This window comes from Dioscorea cayenensis, chromosome 19 (genome assembly GCF_009730915.1).
Source record: "Dioscorea cayenensis subsp. rotundata cultivar TDr96_F1 chromosome 19, TDr96_F1_v2_PseudoChromosome.rev07_lg8_w22 25.fasta, whole genome shotgun sequence".
In the NCBI taxonomy this organism is placed as follows: Eukaryota; Viridiplantae; Streptophyta; class Magnoliopsida; order Dioscoreales; family Dioscoreaceae; genus Dioscorea; species Dioscorea cayenensis.
The window spans coordinates 14118065-14127901 of record NC_052489.1 but is presented as its reverse complement, the minus strand read 5'-3'; the positions used below and the strand labels follow the sequence as shown (position 1 = coordinate 14127901).

The following is a 9837-nucleotide window of genomic DNA, read 5'->3' as shown; positions in this document are numbered from 1 at the left end:
AAAGATATTTGCATAAATACACCTTAAAAAAAATTAAAAAAATGATTTTATATATGACAAAAAAGAATTAAAAAATTTTAGATATTTCAATTTTAGTCACCATTTAAGTAATTTTATTAATATTCATATGTGATAAAAAAATAATTAAGACACATAAAAGTCGTGAAAACACGAGAATTGTACATAAGTATGCCTTAACCACTCCCTTTGTTTTGATTCCAATTAGTCAAATATTATCATTAAAAACTAGACTTATAAATTATCTTTCATTTTAACTCATTATTATCTTAAATATTTAGAATATTTGAATTCTCTCGTACCTACACTGTGAATATGTATGACTTTCAAGCTAGAGGACGCTAGAGAGTGCGCACCTTGATCTATAAGACACCATGTATTCGCTTGTTTGTGTGCTTATTTTTTTTTATAAAATGGATAATAAAAACTATATTAAAATGAAAGAGTGAAATCCCATCTCACGTTTCTGTATTATTTATGTGTTGTACACCTATATTTAATATTGTTTATTAGTATTATTCACTGACCTTGATGTAAGTTTTATGTGGAAGTGTTTCTATGGAATTTTAATTCTTAATTATTATAAAAGTAAAAGAAATAATAATAATGAGCTATATTTAAAAAATAAAAAAAATAAAAAAATAAAAAAAATTAAAAAAGAGAGGGAAAAGAGGGGGGGGGAGTTGGTGATTTGGTGGAACAAAAAAAACAAAGAGGAGAGACAGGAGAAAGAGAGAGGAAGAAAAAGAAGAGAAGAGGAAAAAAAATACAGAGAGTGTTTGAAAAAAAAAAGTGAGGAAAAAAGAAGAGAAGAGGACGAAGAGTAGAAGAGGCCTTTGTTCTTTACGGGGAAGGAGAAAGAAAATTTGGAGAAAAGGATCATCGGACGGCCAAAATTTCTCCCACAATGTTCAACAAGGTACTGCACCCAACTTTCATCCAAGAAATACACAATAAAGGATATATATATATATATATATATATATGGCAAGAGAAAAGTCTTTATGTATGCATGATGAACATGATGCCTCCATGTCTCTACATACACCGGGTCTCATTTTTTAATGATGTTTTTTTTTTGTGAAATTGAGTGCATATAATGCATATTTCATGCCCATGATGCTTCTCTCATGCATTAAAAAGGATAATGCAATGAGTCCCACAGGCCCATGATTTTTTTTCCAAAATTAATGCATGCATGTACGTTGATATTCTTAATAATTTAAATGCATGGACATACCTCTCTCTCTCTCTCTCTCTCTCTCTCTCTCGTTGTGAGCTCCGAACCATACATATATATCCATCTCTCTCTCTCTTTATTTGCCCGCCGATCGAAGCATGTTTGTCTTCTCTCTCAAGAACATCATCATCATCATCAACAGCAACATGGGTGGTGGTGGTCGGATGAGATCTCACTCCGACATGGACCACAATTCAACCCGACTCAACGACGCCACTGTCCGCACCGGAGCTAAGTCCGCCGATCAGAACATTAACTCCAACACTGTTGCTGTCACTAGCAATGGAGATCCTGCCCAAGCCGTATCGCGGCCAACCCGCACGCCGTTTACTAACCTCAGCCAAGTGGATTCCGATCTTGCCCTTGCGGGCACTCTCCAAGAATAGGAGGCGGCGTATCTGATGTTGATGAGTGGTCATGGAATAAGTAGTGACTATTTGAGTTCATTAAGGAGCTATGAGGACGATGGGGAGTTTTGATGTTCATGATCATGAGGAGGGGAGTGAGTATGAAGAAGAGTATAAGGAGGATGAGTTCGTTGAAGACAGGCATCTTGTCGATCCGGCAGAGTTAGATAGCGATGAAGCACATGTTAGGGCACTGTAGGACGTAGATGAGCGGGAGATCGCTGCTCGGTTGATGGCCTTTGCCGGCTTGAATGATTGGGAAGTGGAACATCACAGGGCCCATCATGCTGGAAATTCCCGGGGTGCTTGGCAAGATGTTGACCCAGATGAGTTATCATATGAGGAACTTGTCTCATTAGGTTAAGTAGTTGGAACTGAGAGCAGAACCCTTTCTGCTGATACAATTGCTTCTTTGCTTTTTGTTGGTTACAAAGTTGAAAGTGTTCAAGATAGAGATACTAAGCTAAGAAAGTTGATAAAGCAAGCTATAATTAGTTTGAAGTATTCGAAAGACAGGCATATGCTCTTTGAGAGACTTTGGCGCCCTTTTAAGATTGCTATGCAAGGTTAAGGCTTGAGCAAGAAGGGTCTTGGGTTTCAAGATAAACAAATACATGAATGCCGCATGGTGTCAACTATTGAAGGGTCGAATACAAGAGATGAAGACCCAGCTGAAGAAGTATCAGATGACCACCTCGTAAAAGATATAAAATTGAAGGATGCACCCCCTAAGCTTGAAGATAGAGGGCAAGTAGCAATTGATGAGTTGGTAGAAATCAACTTGGGAAGTAAGGACGATCCTAAACCCACTTTCTTAAGTGCACAACTAGCTCAAGAAGAGAAAGAAGCCATTCAAAGCATCCTTGCAGAGTATATTGATTGTTTTCCATGGAGCTATAAGGGGATGCCAGGGCTTGACACAGAAATAGCAGTGCACAAGCTCACCATTGACCCAATTTTTCCACCAGTAAAACAAGCACCAAGAAAGATGAAGTTTGATCTGGAGGAGAGCGTCATTGAAGAAACCAAGAAACTAATTGAAGCTGGTTTCATAAGGGAAGAAAAGTACCCTAATTGGATCGCCAGCATAGTTCCTGTCAAGAAGAAGAATGGGCAAATCAGAATATGTGTGGACTTTAGGGACTTAAACAAAGCATGTCCCAAAGATGATTTTCCACTACCTGTTATGGAGATCATGATTGATAACACTTCCTCTTATGAGATGTTTTCTTTCATAGATGGTTTCTTTGGATACAACCAAATCAAGATGGACACAGAGGATGAAAAACATACTGCGTTCCGGACATCAATAGGCATCTACTGCTACAATGTTATGCCGTTTGGACTAAAGAATCCGGGGGCAACATATCAAAGAGCCATGACGAAAATTTTTTATGATTTGATTCACCAAGTCGTGGAATGCTATGTAGATGATTTGGTGGTGAAGACACAATCAAGAGATTGACATCGCAACGACTTGAGAACGGTGTTCGATCGTATTAGAAGATACAACTTGAAGATGAACCCTATGAAATGTACATTTGGGGTGTTAACTGGAAAATTCCTTGGATTCATCGTGAGGCACTAAGGAATAGAGATTGACCCCTCCAAAATTAAAGCGATCATAAAATTGTTACCTCTAAAGACATTGAAGCAGCTGAGGTCCTTCCAAGGACGTCTTGCCTATATCTATACGTTAATCGGCAATCTTTCGGGCAGGTGTAAGCCGTTCTCAAAGCTGGTGAAAAAAGAGTGCTCCCTTCAAGTGGGACGATGAATGCCAATCTGCTTTTGAAGAAATCAAGCACTACTTACTGAATTCCCCAGTGTTAGCGGCACCAGTCACAAGAAAGCCATTGATTTTATACACAACAGCCTTGGATGGATCCCTTGGAGCTCTACTAGCCCAAGAGAATGAAGAAGGGAAACAGAATGCCCTATACTACTACCTTAGTAGAATGTTGGTGGGTACTGAAAAAAAATATACACCAATAGAGAAGCATTGTCTCTCCTTAGTGTCTGCAGTAAAGAAGCTTCGGCATTATTTGCTCTCACATAAGGTTATTCTTATCTCAAGAATATACCCACTCAAGTACTTGATGACCAGACCACTACTTACTGGAAGATTAGCGAAATGGGAATTGATACTCATGGAGTTTGACGTAACTTATACTCCACAAAAAGCAATCAAAGGTCAAGCATTGGCAAATTTTCTCACAGCGCATCCTTTATCTGATGAATCTCTCTTGAGATGTGATCTTCCTGATGAAGAGACTTTGGCAATTGAAGAGGGAAAACAATGTTGGAAGATGTACTTCGATGGAGCTTCTTCTATCCAACCTGTTGTTAGACCTAACATTCCTCAAGTTAGAGCTGGTATTGGACTCATCTTCATTTCTCCTGAGGGTGGGATCCTGAGATACTCTCTTTCTTTGTTGAAGCCATGTACTAACAATGAAGCAGAATATGAAGCTCTTATTGCTGGTTTGGAGCTAGCAGTCAATATGGAGGTTCAAAGCTTACATATATATGGTGATTTACAACTCATTATAAATCAAGTTGAAGGAAGTTTCAAGACTCATAAGCAAGAACTCCTTCAGTATCATCAGAGAGTTATTGAATTATTGAAGCAAATTCCTGATGTTAAGCTGGAAAGAGTTTCTAGGTCGATTAATGGAAAAGCATATAGTTTAGCCAAATTGGCATAAGAGTTGGCTGATCCAGATCAAGAGGAGATCAAAGTCACCATTCGAAACAGGCGAGTGTTGAGTTCATGCTTTGACGGAGAATTAGAAAACAAGAAGCTCAGAAAAGAAGAAGTTCTGACAGTTTTTGAAGATGATTGGAGGGAGCCTTTCATTAAATATTTGAAGTATGGCGAACTCCCAGATGAAAAGTCTCGGGCGACGCAATTAAAGAAAAGGGCGATGAGGTTTGCCCTTGTTAATGATGTTCTCTATCGAAGATCATATGATCAACTCCTGCTAAGATTTCTATCGAGGGAGAAGTCTGAAGAAGTCATGCATGAAGTCCATTGTGGTATTTGTGGAGCTCACCAGTTAAGACCCAAGATGTGATTGAAGATTAAACATATTGGGTACTATTGGCCAAGTATGATCAATGATTGCCTACAATATGCATGATGGTGTAAACTGTGCTAAGCTTATGCAGATTTCATTCATCAACATCACAACCCTTTGCACCCTACAATCTCTTCATGGCCTTTTGAGATGTGGGGTACTGATGTAATAGGCCCTATTGAGCTTCCATCATCAAGAGGGCATCGCTTTATATTAGCTGCCACTGACAATTTTCACGATGGGCGAAAGTCGTTCCTTTAAAGGAAGTAAAGGCAGAAAACATTATCAAATTCTTCAAAGACCATGTGCTATATAAATTTGGAATGCCTCGAAGGATCATCTCTGACAATGGGCCAGCATTCAAAAGCTTCAAGGTTGGAAGGTTTGCTCAGCATCACAAAATAGATTGGAGGTATTCCTCTATCTATAATGCTAGAGCAAATGGTCTTGCTGAAGCATTTAATAAAACATTATCCAAATTGTTGAATAATGCAGTTTAAAAAAGTCAAAGGGATTGGCACGAAAGGCTTCCTGAAGTCTTATGGGTATACCGAACAATATATCGAACACCAACTCAATCAACACCATACTCGTTGGTTTTTGGTACAGAAGCTGTTCCTCCACTTGAAGTACAGATTCCATCTCTGAGAATTGCCTTACAGAATGAACTCACAAACGAAGACAGAGTTTGTTTGCATTTAGATGAGCTTGATGCTTTAGATAAAAGGAGGTTAGAGGCTCAACAGAATCTTGAAGTCTACAAGGCAAGGATGGCTCGAGCTTACAATAAGACGGCTCGTATTCGAACTTTGGAGAAAGGAGAGATGGTGTGGGTGTTAAGAAGACCAATTATCACCAACAAGCATGTTGGGGGTAAGTTCAAGTCAAATTGGGAAGGCCCATACATTATAGAGGTTGTCTACAAAGGTGGAGCTTATCAGCTGGTCGACGCCGATGGAAAAAGACCTATGCCACCCATCAATGCGCGTTTTTTGAAAAAATATTATCCATGATGTACATGTAATGCGTGATATGAAGATGCTTAAAAAACAAAAAAAACAAAAAACAAAAAACAAAAAAACAAAAAAACAAAAAACAAAACAAAAACAAAAAAAAACCAACAAAAAAAAGGAAAAAAAAGGAAAAAAAGGAGTAAAAAAGGAAGAATTTGTGTTTGTCTATGACGGAATGTCCAGTGCTCTTGTATGAGCAAGTTGGTCAAGCATGACATATGCTTCTCGAGGCAAATTACGAGTTCCATTATCTTATTTCTTTTCTCCATTTGAATGAAGGCATATTGTAAAATAAAAAAATTGTGTTTGCCTATGACAGAACGTCCAGTGCTCTTGTTTGAGCAAGTTGGTCAAGCATGATATATGCTTCTCGAGGCAAAACACAAATCCTATCATGTTATTTCTCTTTGTCAAATTGAAAAAAAGATATGATTCCATGAATTTTGAAATGATTCTTGTGAATTTTGCTCTAAGAGATTACATGCAAATCTTATAAGAAGTTATAAGATCAAGTAAGGGAAGAAAAAGAAGAGATAACAATCAAGGAAATAATGAAGTTGGAAGGCAAAATCTGCAGTTTTTCATAGAAAAGCTGTTTTGATCAAGTAGCTCATCGGGTATCCAAATCAGCTCTGATCATTATAAAATTTTAACCACACCATAAACACATGACAGTAGTTAATATGAACGATTGAAATTAAATTTGGAGTTTTGATGATTTTTAAAGAATTCTAAACTTCAAGCTAAGATTCAGAAAATTTGTCCTCCAAAAATCAGAGTTGATCAAAGCTTAATCGGACTATGATAACTTCTCTGATTAATCTGAAAATTTTATTAAAGCTTTCAGACATTGTGATGTCTTATGTGAACGGTTATGTTTATATTTTAAGTTTGGAAAATTTCAAAACAAATTCTTGACTCAACAGTGAAATCCATTGATAATCATCATGGAAATTACTTATAATCAAGTTGATGATCGAATGGTTAAATGTTTTGGGATATTTTTGAAAATATTTGTACATGTTCATAATGTTATTATCTTCAATATGAACAGTGGAGATTGAGTTTGGGGTTCATTTACCTCTCATAGAAATTTATAAGTTCAAGTCAAATTTTGTTAAATGTTGAGGTCTCCACTGTTGGACGGTTGAGGTAATTTTTGTAGTTTGAAAGTACTTGTACCTTCCTCCCTCAACTGTTGTGTGTGAGGAAGCTACAAGGGGGGCATTTGTTTATATGAAATTTTAAATTCCTAATTATTATAAAAGTAAAAGAAATAATAATAATAATAATAATAATGAGCTATATTTAAAAAAAATAAATAAAATAAAAAAAAATAAAAAAAGAGAGGGAAAAAAGAGGGGGTTTGAAGTTTTAAAAAAATTAAATTAAAAGAACGGATAAGAATTAAAAAAATTTTTTGAATTTAAATTTTTGAAAAAAATCCTCTCACGTGATTGAGGATTTTTCTTGGGGGTTGGTGATTTGGTGGAACGAAAAAAAACCAAGAGGAGAGAAGAAGAAAAAGAATACAGAAAGTGTTTGAAAAAAAAAGGTGAGGAGAAAAAAGAAGAGAAGAGGACAAAGAGTAGAAGAGGCCTTGGTTCTTTACGGGGAAGGAGAAAGAAAATTTGGAGAAGGATCATCGGACGGCCAAAATTTCTCCCATAGTGTTTAACAAGGTACTCCACCATCTTTCATTCAAGAAATACACAATAAGGGAAATAGATATATATATATATATATATGGCAAGAGAAAAGCCTTTATGTATGCATGATGAACATGATGCCTCCATGCTCTACATACACCAAGTCCCACCTTTTAATGATTTTTTTTTTTGTGAAATTGAGTGCATATCATGCATATTTCATGCCCATGATGCTTTTCTCATGCATAAAAAAGGAGAATGCAATTGGTCCCACGGCCCATGATTTTTTTTTCTAAAATTAATGCATGCATGTATTCTTAATAATTTAAATACATGGATATACTTCTCTCTCTCTCTCTCTCTCTCTCTCTCTCTCTCTCTCTCTCTCGTTGTGAGCTCCGAACCATACTTATATATGCCTCTCTTTCTCTTTGTTTGCCGTTCGATTGAAGCCTGTTTGTCTTCTCTCTCAAGAGCATCATCATCATCATCATCATCAACGGCAACATGGGTGGTGGTGGTCGGATGACATCTCACTTCGATGAGGACCACAATTCAACCCGACTCAACGACGCCACTGTCCGCACCGGTGCTAAGTCCGCCGATCAGAACATTAACTCCAACGTTGTTGCTGTCGCTGGCAATGGGGATCCTGCCCAAGCCGTATCACGGCCAACCCGCATGCCGTTCACTAACCTCAGCCAAGTGGATGCCCATCTTGCAATTGCGGGCACTCTCCAAGAACAGGAGGCGGCGTACCTGATGTTGATGAGTAGCCATGGAATAAGTAGTGACTATTTGAGTTCAATGAGGAGCTATGAGGATGATGGGAGGTTTTGATGTTCATGATCATGAAGAGGGGAGTGAGTATGAAGAAGAGTATGAGGAGGATGAGTTCATTGAAGACATGCATCTTGTCGATCTGGCAGAGTTGGATAGCGATAAAGCACATGTTAGGGAGCTGTAGGGCGCGGAGGAGCGGGAGATCGCTGCTCGGTTGATGTTTTTTGCCGGCTTGAATGATTGGGAAGTGGAACATCACGAGGCCCATCATGCTGAAAATTCCCGGGGTGCTTGCCAAGATGTTGACCCAAATGAGTTATCATATGAGGAACCTGTCGCATTAGGTTAAGTAGTTGGAACTGAGAGCAGAACCCTTTCTGCTGATACAATTTCTTCTTTGCTTTCTGTTGGTTACAAAGTTGAAAGTGTTCAAGATAGAGATACTAATCCATGCATCATTTGCCGAATGGATTATGAAGATGGTGATTCTTTGGTAGTGCTTTCATCACTGAAGTTTCTACATCAGAGAATAAGCAACAAGCATGACCACTTTATTTCGGACTGAAGAATATTCCTCATTTTATTAAGAAAGTGGGCACCTATTGTCCTTTTTTGCCTTTGACCCTATAAAAGTTTGTTGTTTGGGGGTTAGATGTTCTTCTCGATGCTTTAAAAAAAATGAATGATGAGTAGGAAAAAAAAAGAATGAAAGATGAGTAAGAAAAATAGAAGAGGTAAAAAAATGGACAAAAAAAAAAGAGAATGAAAAACTGAAAGGCAAGTAAAAAGAAAAGAGAGGGAAAAATGAAGAAAAAAAAAAGAATGATGGATGAATTCATCAAGGGTATTCTGATAATTTTCTTTGCAGGGCCTCCTCTAGAAAAATTTTATGAAAATTCTCTAATTCCACCTTGAAGTCTTGACTTTCTTGGGTAACGAGAATTTTTTTTATAAATTTCTCTAATTCCACCTTGAAGTCTTGACTTTCTTGGGGTAACGAGAAATTTTCATATTTTCTCTAATTCCATCTTGAAGTCTTGACTTTCTTGGGGTAACGAGAATTTTTTTTATATAAATTTCTCTAATTTCACCTTGAAATCTTGACTTTCTTGGGGCAACGAGAGGAGAAATTTTCATATTTTCTCTAATTCCACCTTGAAGTCTTGACTTTCTTGGGGTACCGAGAAAATTTTCACAAATTCTCTAATTCCACTTTGAAATCTTCACTTTCTTGGGGTAACGAGAAATTTTCACAAAATTTCTCTAATTCCACTTTGAAGTCTCGACTTTCTTTGGGTAATGAGAATTTTTTTCACAAATTCTCTAATTTCACCTCGAAGTTTTGACTTTTTTGGGGTAACGAGAAAATTTTATATTTTCTCTAATTCCACCTTGAAGTCTTGACTTTCTTGGGGAAACGAGAAAATTTTCACAAATTCTCTAATTCCACCTTGAAGTCTTGACTTTCTTGGGGTAACGAGAAATTTTCATAAATTCTCTAATTTCGCTTTGAAGTCTTGACACTCTTGGGGTAAAGAGAAATTTTAGACACTCTTGGGATAATGAACAATTTTCATTAAAAAAAACTATTTCCAAGCTCATTTTGAGGTATTTTGACACTCATTGGACTAAAAGAAAAAGGTGGAA

At 37.2% G+C, this 9837-nt stretch overlaps 2 pseudogenes; both read left to right on the top strand.

Annotated features, from left to right (window-relative positions):
* The first annotated feature begins 1404 nt into the window (after nt 1-1404).
* LOC120284075 lies at nt 1405-2236 on the top strand (annotated as a pseudogene).
* Nucleotides 2237-7914: 5678 nt separating this feature from the next.
* Nucleotides 7915-8755, top strand: LOC120284074 (annotated as a pseudogene).
* The last annotated feature ends 1082 nt before the right edge of the window (nt 8756-9837 follow it).